The following is a 13,847-nucleotide window of genomic DNA, read 5'->3' as shown; positions in this document are numbered from 1 at the left end:
TTCATAAATCTTTTCTGTGTAGAGATTTCCACATTTCTCTGAATCACCTTCAGTACTTTCTGTTAAGAATTGTCTGAGGGATTTGTTAAGCTCTGCACACAGTTTAGAGTCAACTTTTCAGAACATTTATTAAAACAGGACCATAGTCTTAGCTTTATAAATCAGTTTAGGGTGTATTTTTACTCTGCTAATAATCAGTGAGGCTATGTCTAAACTACATCCCTCTTTCGAAAGAAGGATGTAAATTAGGCAGATCAAAAGTGCAAATGAAGCAGGGATTTACATATCCTGCGCTTCATTTGCATAATTGCATCCCAGTGTTCTTTCGAAAAAGAGTATTTCAAAAGTGAAACCAGAGTCTAGACGCAGTTCTTTAAAAAAAAACCCACCTTTTTCGAAAGATCCTATACTCCTCATTTTTTGAGGAGTACGGGAACTTTTGAAAAAAGTTTTTTTTTTTCCCAAAAGAATAGCGTCTAGTCTGCAGTTTCACTTTAGAAATACCCTTTTTCGAAAGAACACTGTGGCAAACTTTACCACCTCACTGCTTACCCTTTTCTCCAGATCATTTATGAATAAGTTGTAAAGGATTGGCCCCAGGACTGACCCTTGGGGGACACCACTAGTTACCCCTCTCCATTCTGAAAATTTACCATTTATTCCTACCCTTTGTTTCCTGTCTTTTAACCAGTTCTCAATCCAAGAAAGGATCTTCCCTCTTATCCCATGGCCATGTAATATACACAAGAGCCTTTGGTGAGGGACCTTGTCAAAGGCTTTCTGAAAATCTAAGTATACTATATCTACTGGATCTCCCTTGTTTGTTAACCCCTTCAAAGAACTCTAATAGATTAGTAAGACATGATTTCCCTTTACAGAAACCATGTTGACTTTTGTCCAACAAATTATGTTCTTCTACATGCCTCACAATTTTATTCTTTACTATTATTTTGCCTAATTTGCCTGGTACTGAAGTTAGACTTACCGGTCTGTAATTGCCAGGATCGCCTTTAGAGCCCTTTTTAAATATTGGTGTCAAGCTGGCTACCTTCCAGTCATTAGGTACGGAAGCCGATTTAAAGGGTAGGTTACAAACCACAGATAATAGTTCAGCAAGTTTATTAGGTGATGAGCTTTCGTGGGCCAGAGCCACTTCTTCAGATCAAATAGTGGAAGAAAATTGGCATGACCATATATACCAAAGGATACAATAAAAAAAATGAAAAGGACAAATCAAATTTCAGAACAGAAGGAGGATGAGGGGGGAGGTAAATGTCTGTGGGCTAATGTAATCCTGCAATATCAATATTAAGTATTGTCAGTTCTTGATCAATTAGAGCTGTCTTTTTAATGCAATCTGTCTTTTCCAGGTCATCCATCATATCCGGGCACATAGTCGTGACATTCCAACTTCCAATACTGCTGCAATGAGACTAAGGAAACAATTGGAGGTAGATTCCGTTTCTGCATGATGAAGAGGGGAACTTTGGTATGAAAAAATCCTTGCCTAGGATTGGTGCTGCTTACCTAATTAATATACAAAAGAGAAAGGCTCATCCAGTCAATAGGGCACAAGCTTGAGACTTTGGCAAACCAGCATTCGATTTCTTGCTCTGCCACTTCCTGAGAGACCTGGAGCAAGTCAATTAATCTACAGTGTGGCTCAGTGCCCACTGGCGATAACAGCACTTCCTCACAGCAGTGTTTTGATGGTGAATATGTTAAAGATTATGAGGCACTCTGATGCCACTACAGAGATTTAACTAATGGAAACTGTGTTATGGAATTATTGTTTCGTATTTATTTATATGGTATAAGCCATAGACAGCTGCATTACTCAGCTGCATTACACAGCTGCGATGTGTATAGACTGCAAACCCAAATAATATGTTTGGATAGTCTGAACAATGCAGCTCAGTAAATCTCCTTCATGAGAGCTAGATAAATACATGCTGCATGTGAAGCCACTGTTCCTGTTGTATGGCTCCAAAGACCCATGGCTCTCACATGCAAAGGGAGGGTTAATAAGCCTTACAATCCATTTGTTCAAAAACTACCTACAAACATTTTTCATTATCTTTACCTTTATTTCCAAAGGTAACAAAAACTATGGATGATTTAAAGAACTCCTTCATACCCATAATGCAGAAGAGCTGAATCACTTCTTCACAGTCAGTTTGTAATCTGAAATAGCATAACCTTGAAGGGATATAACTTAGATAGATAAGGCAGGTGAGAGGGAAAGACCTGCAGGAAAATGAATCTGTATATAGCAAAATCTGAAACAAGTGAACCTTACGATCAACTGCCAAGTTTTAGAACTAAATGATTTTCAAAAAAGGAGCTGAGGAATGCAATCCTGAAAGACAAGAATTTTAAGGGGCACTTGTGAATGGACTTGAATAAAGGGATATTAAACACAAAAATTAAAATCTAATCAGATGTCAGCCCATCATAATCTCTTAGAACAGCAAATAGCAATATGCCAAATCATGGATTTGTGAAAGACTGAAATAGTTGTCTCAAACTCTGTCTGACACTAACTGTAGTTAGGTGAATGCAACACTCCTCAAAAGGGAAAATAAGTGGGAATTACTAGCTGTCTCAGACCTGCCTACCTTCCCAACACCAGAAATGATCTGATCCTTTGTTAGGGCAATGTCCCAATGATCACACCCACAACCTTGAATTTAGTCTGTAGCCAGGTATTATGCCCTTGGAGGACTCTTCTAAATGAGATTTCACAGCAGATTGTTCAAATGCCAGTTGACTTTATATTTTTCCAATGTCTCATTTTTTATACATGTCATAAGCAGAAAGGAAACATCATTCATCTCTGTGCTGAATAATCTTCCGTTTAATCTTCTTTTCCGGAACTGGGAAGTTTTTAAAATAATGGGCATATTGTCTGAAATTAATGTATACACAGCAATTGTTCAATTATTTAACAATATTCCTGTTCTTTGTTTCAGCTAAAGTGCATTTTATGTAAGATTACTGTAATGCTCTCTACTTAACAAACTTCTGAAAATGTCCCTAAATGCAGAAGGTAACAACTCACTTCCCAATGCTTAAAAAAAATGGCAGAGCAAAATACTATGGTGATGGGTGAGAGTTAAGCAGAGAACATTTAACTTGTTTCATGCACTCTTTTTGGTTCCCCACCTTAATTTACATGACTTTTATTTTGACTACAAACTGAGCTATCACTGATCATTTTTAAATCTCTCTATATAATAGAAATTCTTGGTACTTATACACCAATTCTCTTCTGCCAATCTGAAAGCAGATCACAATGGTAGGAAAGCATCATTATGCACATTGTACAGATAGGAAAATTGAAGCACAGAGCATCTAAATGATTTACCTAAGGATACACAGCTAGAAAAAAAGATTACTTACCTTCTCATAACTGTTGTTGTTTGAGATGTGTTGCTTATGTCCATTCCATGAAGGTGTGTGTGTGCTGTGTGCATGGATTGTCGGAAGGTTTTTCCCTCAGTGGTACCCATTGGGATGACAGGGTGAGTGGGTTCACCAATGGAGGGACCCAGAGGCCTGAGTAGGCTGAGCTGGGGTGAGAGGGAAAAGGTCCCTGAGCCTGGTGATAAGCCCATGGGGTCCAGAAGGGCCACTGGACAGGAGGCTGCCACTGAGGAGGCCAAGAAGGTTGGAAGGGCTGCACTGAGGTGTTAAAGTTCTGGATACGGTGCTAGGAAAAGAAGTAGTTCCAGGAGTGAAAACAAGAAGCTGTGGCCCTAGAAAGGACGGACTCAACTTCTGAGTCTGACGAATACTCTGAGTCAGACTACAGCAATGCAGAGGTGGTCAACACTGGAGCTCTGGGAGGTATGCCTTGCCACAGACTTGCCCCAGTGATGGGCTGAGGGGGGTGGAATCATGCAACCCGCAGCAGCCTCTGATGATGATGCGGTGGAGGTACTCAGTGCTGCAACCTCAGTGGGAGCAGTCGGTGCCGTAAAATGCGGCACTGGAGCGGGTGATGGAGTGGACACCAAAGGCATGGGTGCCAAAGCCCTTTTTGCCTGGACCAGCCTCTGTCCACCAATGCCGGGACTTCATGTGGGAAAGCAGTTTCATGTCCTGATGGTGCACCAGGCCCGAAGGAGAGGCAGGAGACGACGTTAGCTCCCTAGCCACCTTGAAGGTGTTCACAGTCAAAGTGTTGATCCACTTCAGCCAACTCCTCCTCTGAGCTTGGGTGCTGGGCAGGACTCAGCAGGTGCCAGGAGGGCCCACGAGATTGCGGCCTAGAAGCTGAACCCAGAGCAGCCGAGTGTCACACCTGAGGATGCACTCGAAGCACATGCTGCAACAGTGACTGCCTCTGCTGGACTTCCGTTTCTTCTGTGGCACCGGGGACTGTGACCAGCGCCATGCTGCTAAACACTGAGGTACCAGGGAGACCCTAGATGGTCCCAGAATCTCCCATACAGAGGCTGGTATGCTCTGGGTTGATGGAGCCAAACAGGCAGCTGGTGCCAGGTGGAGCACTGACTCCATTAAGAGAATCTTGAGTCGCGAATCCCTCTCCCTTTTGGTACGAGGTTTAAAATTGTGAGATTTTGCAGTTCCCCCAGGCACTTATAACATGCTTCATGTGGGTCACCACAGGACATGGGCTTGAGGCACATGAAGCAAAGCGTAAAGCCCTGGGGGCTGGAAATGCACCAGCATGGAGGACAGGGGAATGCGAGAGCAAACCCCTGACTAATATCTCACTAACAGTAATGAATGACCAGCTCTAAAAATGATATCAATAACTACAACTAAAAACTCCCAATTATAACAACAACTATTTACTGTTAAAGAAAAGAACCGCTAAAGTGCACTTGCAAAGGAAGTGAGAAGCATTCCAACACTTATCACAGGTGATAAGAAAGAACAGAGAGGATGCGAGAAGGTACATGGATATATATGCATGAAAATGCAGATTCCACTCCAGGGGGCTCCTCTGCCAGCCCAACAGGTACTGCTGAGGGAAAAACCTTCCAACAATCTGTGCATGTAGCACGCACACACCTACATGGAATGAACATCAACCATCACTCGAGAAGAATTCAGGATTCTTAACTCCTGGTCCTGACCTCTAAGGATTAGATCATACTCGTTCTGACCTAGGACTTAGTCACCCAAGAGATCACCCCTCTCCTCATGTTTCATAGTGACATCATTATGCATTTTGTTTCTTTGAGATGTTCTCAGTTGAAGGCCTTTCCAATTCAATCTCGATTCTTGCATCTGGCCAGTTTGTGCTTAGTGCAAGTCTGTAGGGAAGAACAAAGATGACTTTACATCACCTTTGTGGCTTCCCAACTATGAGGCTGTCGATGGGCTGCATTGACCAGAAGCGTAACAGCACCCTGAGGGATGCTCTAATTTACAACTTGTTCCCATTATTGGCCAGTCAGATAGTTCTGGTGGCTGTAAATATCCAGAGCACACAGTCACTCTTAGCATAGCTTCTATCACCAGCCATGTTCCCTATAGGGCTTGTAGATGGAAAGTTGTTGAGCCACTACCCCAGCTCCATATCACCCAAGTAATTTCTCTGGCCAACCCAGCCCACCACAGCAGACCAAGAATCCTGCTTTCAGTGTTTGTGGCAAATATATAAATACATTAAATTGTCAATCTTAGAAGAGACATCAAATATTAACATACAGAACATAAATATGAAGTTCAGTCCATCTTCTGAGAATTGTCCAACTATAGAATTTTCAGCAGGGTACTCTCGGGGTACCTAATTTTTTAAGTCAAAGGCCCTACACACATACGTTAAGTGAGACATGTGCTTATGTACCCTGTGGAATCTAGTAAAGAAAATCTTGGCACAGGAAAAAAAAATCTAGGGTCTTTTTAAAAAACAAATACAACAGTCTACTATGAGGCTATTACTGTTTTTATTCCATACTGGGAAACAAAAAGGAGCCCAAAAGATCATTTTTAGCCATAACAAACAGGGTTGCTAGGTATCCGGTATTGACCCAGACAGTCCAGTATTTTCGCCTCCTGTCTGGTAAAAAAAATTCAGAAAATACTGGACACCAAAAATGTCTGATGTTTTCTGGGGGGTTTTCCTTGCCAGGAAGCAAAAATACCGGATACCTGGCAACTCCATGACACACTCGGCAACTGGGCCCAGACCCCTCCCCCAGGAGCCCCGGACCCCTGCCCCCGGACCTCCTGCTTACCTGGTTCCGCAAGGAAGTTGCGTTCTGGCTTGACTAAGAAAACAAAATGGCCACCAGCAAAAAGCCTAAAGCCCTAAAGCAAGGGGAAGCAATGCCTTCCCTGGGTCTTAGTGCTCAACCTCTCCGTATCCCTATTCTTACTCTGCACTTAAAGGGGCCATGCTGTTTTAATGATGCTTATTTATTTATTTATTTATTTATGCCCAACTACTTTGGTCTCCTCCTTTTTTTTCCCCCTCAACAGAATTTTTTCCCCGGTGTGGTTTTTTTTTTTGAGGGCGGGGGGGAGGGAGGGCGAGGGCGCGGTGTTCGGTATTTTTGGTTAAACCATCTGGCAACCCTACTAACAAAATTGAGCTTTTTTTTTTTTTTAATGGAGTCCAGGACAAAACTAAAGCTTTCATCTGCAAACAAACGAAACAGTTACTGCGTCTCAAAATCAAATCATTCAGCAAATTCCAGATATGAGTGGTTTGGTTTTCTCAAGCTCAAAACACATTCTTGGTCTCTTCTCTGTCTCCTCAAGTTCATATTACCAGACTCAAGAGGAGCCAGCTGCTTGTTTCTAAATTATGCTTGATATGCGAAAAAAGTTTCATACAATTCTGACACGCTCAACTGCAGGCAACATATAGCTGCATGGAAAAGGTATCTTACAGTCTGATACACTCCCTTTGACTGGAGTTAGTTTGTGCCGGTTTGCAAGGGGCTATGCACAATCCCTCCCCCATTTTGTTTGATTCATTAGTACAGGCAGTCCCCGGGTTACATACAAGATAGGGACTGTAGGTTTGTTCTTAAGTTGAATCTGTATGTAAGTCGGAACTGGCGTCCAGATTCAGCCGCTGCTGAAACTGATCAGTTTCAACAGCGGCTGAATCCGGACGCCAGTTCTGACTTACATACAGATTCAATTTAAGAACCCCAGGCATCCCCAAGTCAGCTGCTGCTGAAACTGATCAGCAGCTGATTCCAGGAAGCCAGGGGCAGGGGCTTCCTGTAGTCAGCCACTGGTCAGTTTCAGCAGCGGCTGACTTGGGGACGCCTGGGGCAGAGCAGCTGGGGTGCTGCTGGGTTGGTCCAGTAGCGCCCAGAGCGGGTTGCTGGGGTGCTGCTGAAACTGACCAGCAGTGGCTGAATCAGGACGCCTGGGGCAGAGCAGCTGGGGTGCTGCCGGGTTGGTCCAGGAGCACCCAGAGCGGCGCTACGGGACCAACCGGCAGCGCCCCGCTGCTGTACCACAGGCGTCCGGAGCAAAGCCGCAGAGCACGGGGGCAGCGGGACAGCCCAGATGCGCCGTGGCTGTCCTGCTGCCCTCGGGCTCCGTGGCTTTGCTCTGCTTTGCTCCCCGTCCCCCTGGTCTACAGACCAGGGGGACGGGGAGCAAAGCGGCGGAACACGCGGGCAGCGGACAGCGGACAGCCCAGACACGTCTGGGCTCTCCGCGTGTTCCGCCGCTTTGCTTCCTCTCCCTGGTCTGCTGGAGACCAGGGAGAGGGAGGGCCCTGTTCGTAACTGCGGATCCGACATAAGTCGGATCCGTGTAACTTGGGGACTGCCTGTATTTTTGTTTTGATATCAAAGTGTCCAGATTAGATCCAGGAGAGATGTTCTTCTATAATTCATTTGTTGTGATTTTTCCCCCCCAAAATATACATGGCACTAATAATTCTTGGTCTACAGAGAGTTATGTGTAGTTTGTTGCTAAGCTTTGGTATTTAAAAAGTGTTAGTTGTGGCTGAACACATAACATACATGGTATAGTTTTTGTTGACTGATTGGGTGAGCATAATTCTTAGATTCAGCTATTTGCAAATCTTATTTAGAGTCTTATTCATGTGCTGGTTTCCTCCAAGGATTCCTGATACCAAAAAACATCATGGAAATGTAAACAGCTAATGCATTAAAAGCAATGGGAATTATACATCTTAAACTCTGTGCCAGACTAAGGACCATTACTACCTCCATGAGCAAAGGGTGGCCTGTTACCATGCATACCAGTTCAAGCACAGAACATAGGAAAGCCACCTACTCAATATAAGACTCTATAAGATTCAGGCTTTGAAGATTTAGAGTGGCTGGGTGGGAATGGGTGAAGTAAGGAGAGCCAGGAGACCATCACCAGGTTCTCACCCAGACACACTGAACTATGGATCAAAGCAGCACAAGACTGTGTAGTGCCTTTCCCTGCTTTTTCCTCTGTGCTGTGGAGAGTGAGATTCAGAGAGGTAGGGCTGGGGAAGGAGGTTCTGAAGCAGTTGCTAGTTCTGGTAGACAGTGACCTTGGCTCAGTTATACATGCTTTTGTCTGGACTACCACAACGAAGCCAACAGCACTCAGGAAACTTTCATACAGAGCATTGCAGCACATATCCTTAGCTATCTGAGATACAAGTACATCCAACCCATTTTCCACTTTCTACATTCACTTCGCACAGAACATCAAATCAACCTGAAGATCTTGGTCCTTAGCTTAAGACCCACAAAGTATGTCTACTGAAGCTAACACTACTGCTGACCTGGGATAGCTGACTCAGTCACAGGGTTGCCAGATGGTTTCGCTAAAAACATTGAACCCCACCTCCCCCCCCAACTCACCGGGGAAAAAATTCTGTTGAGGAAAAAAAAGGGGGAGACCAAAGCTGTTGAGAGAAAAAAAAAAAGGCCTCTGAGAGTTATTAGTCAAAACAAACCAACCAACCAACCAACCAACCAACCAGCTTGGCCCATTTCAGAAACACTTTTGAGGCTTTTTGGCCTTAACAGGTTGCCGGTGGCCATCCGCTATCTTGCCTCCTTGTGCCGGGCTGGGGAGCTCCCCTGCAAAACCCAGTAAGCACCCGGGATTTTCGCCTCCTGGCTGGGGAAAAAAAATCAGAAAATACCAGACATTTTAGGTGTCTGATATTTTCTTAATTTTTTTTTACTGGACAGGAGGTGAAAATACTGAACTGTCCGGTTCAATACCAGACACCTGGCAACCATACTCAGGCACATAGGACTCAGGCCACAGTTCTGTAAAACTGCTGTGTAGATGTTTGAACTCAGGCTGGAACCTGAGCTCTAGAACCACGTGAGGAGGAAGGGTTCCAGATTCCAGGCTCCAGCCTGAGTCTGAAAGTCTCACAGCAATTTTTAGCCCCACAACCTTGAGTCAGCTTACCTAGACCAGCCATAGCCAAGCTATGGGTCTTAAAGTATTCTAGCATGGATGTGCCTGCATTGGCCTTGGCCTAAGCTGTCAAAAACATCTATAAAACTCCAGGATAAGGACTGGTGTCAACAACTCTGCTACTCAGGCCCAGTGGAACTTTCTATACAAAATAAAACTCATCTGCACAATAGAGATGTTAAATTTAGATTAATTAACTAATCGAATAGTCAATGGGATTTCTGTCTACGATTCAATTAGTCTATAAGGGCGCCTCCACCTTTGAACAGTAACAATAACCCTTCTGAGGCTCTTGTACATTTCAAAGGCTCTTGTACATTTCAAAAGCAAAATCACAACATTCTGTTGCAAGAGCAAGGTGAATTTCTTTGACCTGTTTTCTTTTAATATACACAAAGAGCAATGTGCACATAAAATCTACTCAAACAAAGCACTATATTATGAACAATTCTGGGGAGAGCAGCAGAGAAAGGAAGTATCACATATGAGAGATGTTAGTCATATACTTAATGTGCTGTTGGAAGGTGCTTAGATATTACAGTGAGTCTAAGATTTTATGTACAATAGAATAGAATCCTCATGCATTCAGAGCTTTGGGTGGAATTAAACCCTGCTTGGAGGCAAATTACATCTAAATTCTCAACAGAATAATAGAAAAGAAATTATGTGTTGAGATTCATTGAGTTTCCTTAGTCAGTAATAGGGACAATGAAATTTTTAAGATTGGTCTCCTGGTTTCATCATTTCATTTTTCATCTCTGAAAAATCAAAATATTTTTCAAAATTTCCTGACCAAGTCTAGAATCAGAGTACAGCCACTGGTGCTAGGTACTGCAAATATACCCCTTTACTTCTCTGATTTATGTTCTTTGCTATTTTATATGGAAATGTAACTTCTGCCATACAAAGTTTATCTAAATATCATGATGATGATGACCATCCTATAAATGCTTATAATTAGCATGGAAGTGACCAGATTTTATAAGAATCTCACTTCCAACTGACAATGCTGGAACTTCCAGAAATAAAATAATAATAAAATAAAATTATTATTATTATTGTTCCCTTACTTATGCACATGAGCAGGGGAATTAGTTTCAACTCTTTAATTTCTGAACTAATATTAATATCAATTAATAATACATGACACTTACATAACTTTTCATCTTAGAAGCGCTATAGAAATATTAAATTATTAAACTGCCTGATCTTTTTCACAATGTAATTTTATCCTTTTAGTATTTGTGAGGGAAAAAAGGGTTTCTAGAATCTTCAGCATTTTAGAACCCCACGGGCAACTGCAGTACGTTTTTATTATATGTACTAGCTTCCTTTTCTTCCCTGTAAATTTCCCTTTTTACATGAAAGCAGCTCCCATCTAGGACAATTGATCAGCACAGGACATATCTAGATGCAACTGGATCAGATTCCTTTTAACAGTGCTCCAATACATCAGCTCAAAGTTAACTGACTGGAACTATTTTTTTAAAATGAACCAAATCCATAACTAGTGGGAGTTAGACACCTCAAGTAGTTGGACAAGTTACTGTTTGGTCCCATGGCCTCTTAAGAAATTTTTACTTTCCAAATGGACCACACTGGAATATTTAAATTTAGCATGCAATTGCTCTTGACACTTTTTGTCATCTAGTGTTTGTCCTTGCAGTACAACTTTGATGCTACTTACAGAAAACTCATGTGAACAAAGTACTTGTGGGTTTTTCAGGATACAAGATTTTATTAAATTAAACCATGTTTGTCCCAGTCATGAAGAAAGCCTTCATAATCCCTGTATCAATAAAATTTCCTGTGAATCTGAGCACAGACCTAGTGAAACACCCAAAATTATATCTATGGCCAAGCCTACACTGGCAGAGAAAATCAATTCAAGATACACAACTACAACTTTGAGAATTGCAGTCCTACAGTGGGAGGTCGACAGGAGAAATTTTCCTGTCAACTTTCCTTACTCATCACAACTGCAAGGAGCTCTGGGGTTCATGGGCACCCTCAGCCTTCGATTTAGTGGTCTTTACTAGACCTGCTAAATCGAACATCAGAATATCAATCTCCAGAGCACTGATCTTTCTGTAAGAGTAGATGTGGCCTATGTGACCTCTTAAAAAGGTGTGTGTGTGTGCGCGGAAGGGGGGGCAGTTGTTGTTGTTTTTATTTTTGTTTGCTGCCAGACAAATGATTTTCAACTATATTATGTGTAGTAATGATGGTACTTCCAGATAACTTTATCAAAGATGGCTACTAAAAATATCATGAATATTCACATACTCTATTCCTCCTTCAAATTCCTCTTTAAAAGTATTTGTTGAAACTAAAGCATCTATATTAATCACAGAAGTAACTCATGCTAACTGTTTGTGAAATCTCAGCTGACTTTACACCCTCTGTAATAAATATCATTTGTGATACTGGCCTCCAGGTAGATTGATAGATGTTAGTGGCATCACCTTAATTCCTGATCCTGCAAAAAATTTAGGCAGATGCTTAGCTTCACATGCTGCGAGTAGTATTGCTGAGAGTACTCACAGTGTGTAACACTAAATACATGCATAATTCTTTGCAGAATCTGGGCTTCAGCAGATGACAATCCTAACATAAGCATATGGCTCCAATGTTGATGGTTTATTCATAGTAATAGATTTACAAAGCCACTACAGACACTGTAGATGGCCGTTGAATATTGCTCACAGATTTCACATATTATTTCAATATATTTTAGTATTATGACTAAAATAATTTGATTTTCATGGCACCTGTCATACACAAAGTAGCTCAACATACCCTACATGTTATTGAGACAATATTAGTTCACTGGCTCCTACTTAAGGTTGGACTTTGGATGTTGTTTTAATTAGGACTGGAATGTTAGCCAGAATGACGTATTTATTCTTTATCTCTTTCCAAAAACAAAATGAGATTATTATTTGTTGTTTTTATGATGATAACACATGATGTGGAAGGTGAACCCCCATAAAACAGCGGTCTAGGCCATGGAAACCTCACCCTAGCAGGCATGCTTGATATGCTTCAGTTGGAAGAGTGTTGTATCATGCAAGCAAGATAGTAACAAACTTCAACAGGCCTTCATTTAACAAAGGTGAAGCCTCTTTACAAAGCTGCTGCTGCTCCCCTCTGTAGCTCTCACTCAGCCTGGCCCATCTCCTCCCCGCTCCTTCCTGTTTCCTGTGCTTCCAGATTCCCAACAGCCAGTGCTCCCAGTTCTAATAATTACAAGCAACATCTAAAACATCACATTCCCTCCCCTCTTAAGAAGCTCTCCCAATTATAAAATAAACATTGTTGTTCTAACCACAGCAACAAATATGGAACAAGCCACTATACTGTTGGCAAAAATATTACATTGAAAACACTGTAAATACTACATAACATAGTCTCTAGTCCAGACAGGTAGTCGTCTATGTCTGACAGACCGTCTCTCAAACCCCAGTTCCAGTGCAATGTCTTGTTGTGTTGGTGCTACGGTGAAGTCATACAATGCGGGCTGGGTGTTGGCATCATCTCCTCTTGGGGCATTCCATACCCGCCCATCAGAAAGTCGATTGGTATAAGGTCCTTTCTTCTCTATGATTTTAAGAGGAGATGTGAATTTATGGTCCCCTTTGTGTAAAATTCCAGGTTTTCTTACTCTAACGAAGGAACCGCACACAAACTTCGGTTCCTTAGCACCCCACCATTTGTCTGTGAAAGCCTTATACTTTGCTTGCTTCTGTTCAACTGTTTTTCTCACAGCATCCTCATTTGGTGCATCAGGTCTTGCCTTTAATAATCTGGCAATATTCAGTTTAGTATTCATCTGTTTTCCATGCAGTAACTCTGCGGATGATCTTTGCATTGTGGCATGTCGTGTAGCCCTGTAAGCTTGTAAGCAGGGGCGGCCCATGGCTACAGGCAGACTCAGCCGCCGCCCAGGGTACCGCCGCCCGGGGCGCCTGATGATGACGTCACGGGGCACCCGCCGATGACGTCAGTTCATTGATGGCCCTGCAGGCGGGGGCGCCGATCGCGCGCTCCACCTGAGGCGCCAGCTGCTGCAGCCAACCTAGGGCCGCTCCTGCTTGTAAGAAATCAGTAGAGAAGGTTATCCATGAGCGCCCTTCTAGTTTAGCTGTTCGCAAACTCTCTTTCAAACTTCTGTTAAACCTTTCATTTTCCCCATTGGCTTGAGGATAATACAGGGATGATCTTCTATGTAAAATGTTTCTCTCTGCTAGAAAAGTTTCAAATTCCATGGAAGTAAATTGACTATCATTATCTGAAACCAGTTCTTTGGGGTTACCTTCCCTGCTAAAAACTGTAGAATATTTTCTCTCAGCATCACTCAGTGTCCTTGAAGCAAATGCAACAGTCCTCTCTGCGTTGTCCTCATGAAGTTGTGTGAGGACAGCCCCAAGTCCCTAATCAGAAGCATCAGTAGTTACAAT

The 13,847-nt window shown here is 42.5% G+C and overlaps 1 protein-coding gene across 16 annotated transcripts in view; it reads right to left on the bottom strand.

Moving 5' to 3' along the window:
- Positions 1-13,847, bottom strand: part of DLG2 (discs large MAGUK scaffold protein 2) — a 1,555,116-nt gene that overhangs the window by 1,154,654 nt on the left and 386,615 nt on the right. The gene's annotated exons all lie outside the window — the stretch shown is intronic.

Source organism: Pelodiscus sinensis, chromosome 1, assembly GCF_049634645.1.
Source record: "Pelodiscus sinensis isolate JC-2024 chromosome 1, ASM4963464v1, whole genome shotgun sequence".
In the NCBI taxonomy this organism is placed as follows: Eukaryota; Metazoa; Chordata; order Testudines; family Trionychidae; genus Pelodiscus; species Pelodiscus sinensis.
The sequence above is the reverse complement of the archived record's forward strand: the minus strand, read 5'-3'. Positions and strand labels throughout refer to the sequence as shown.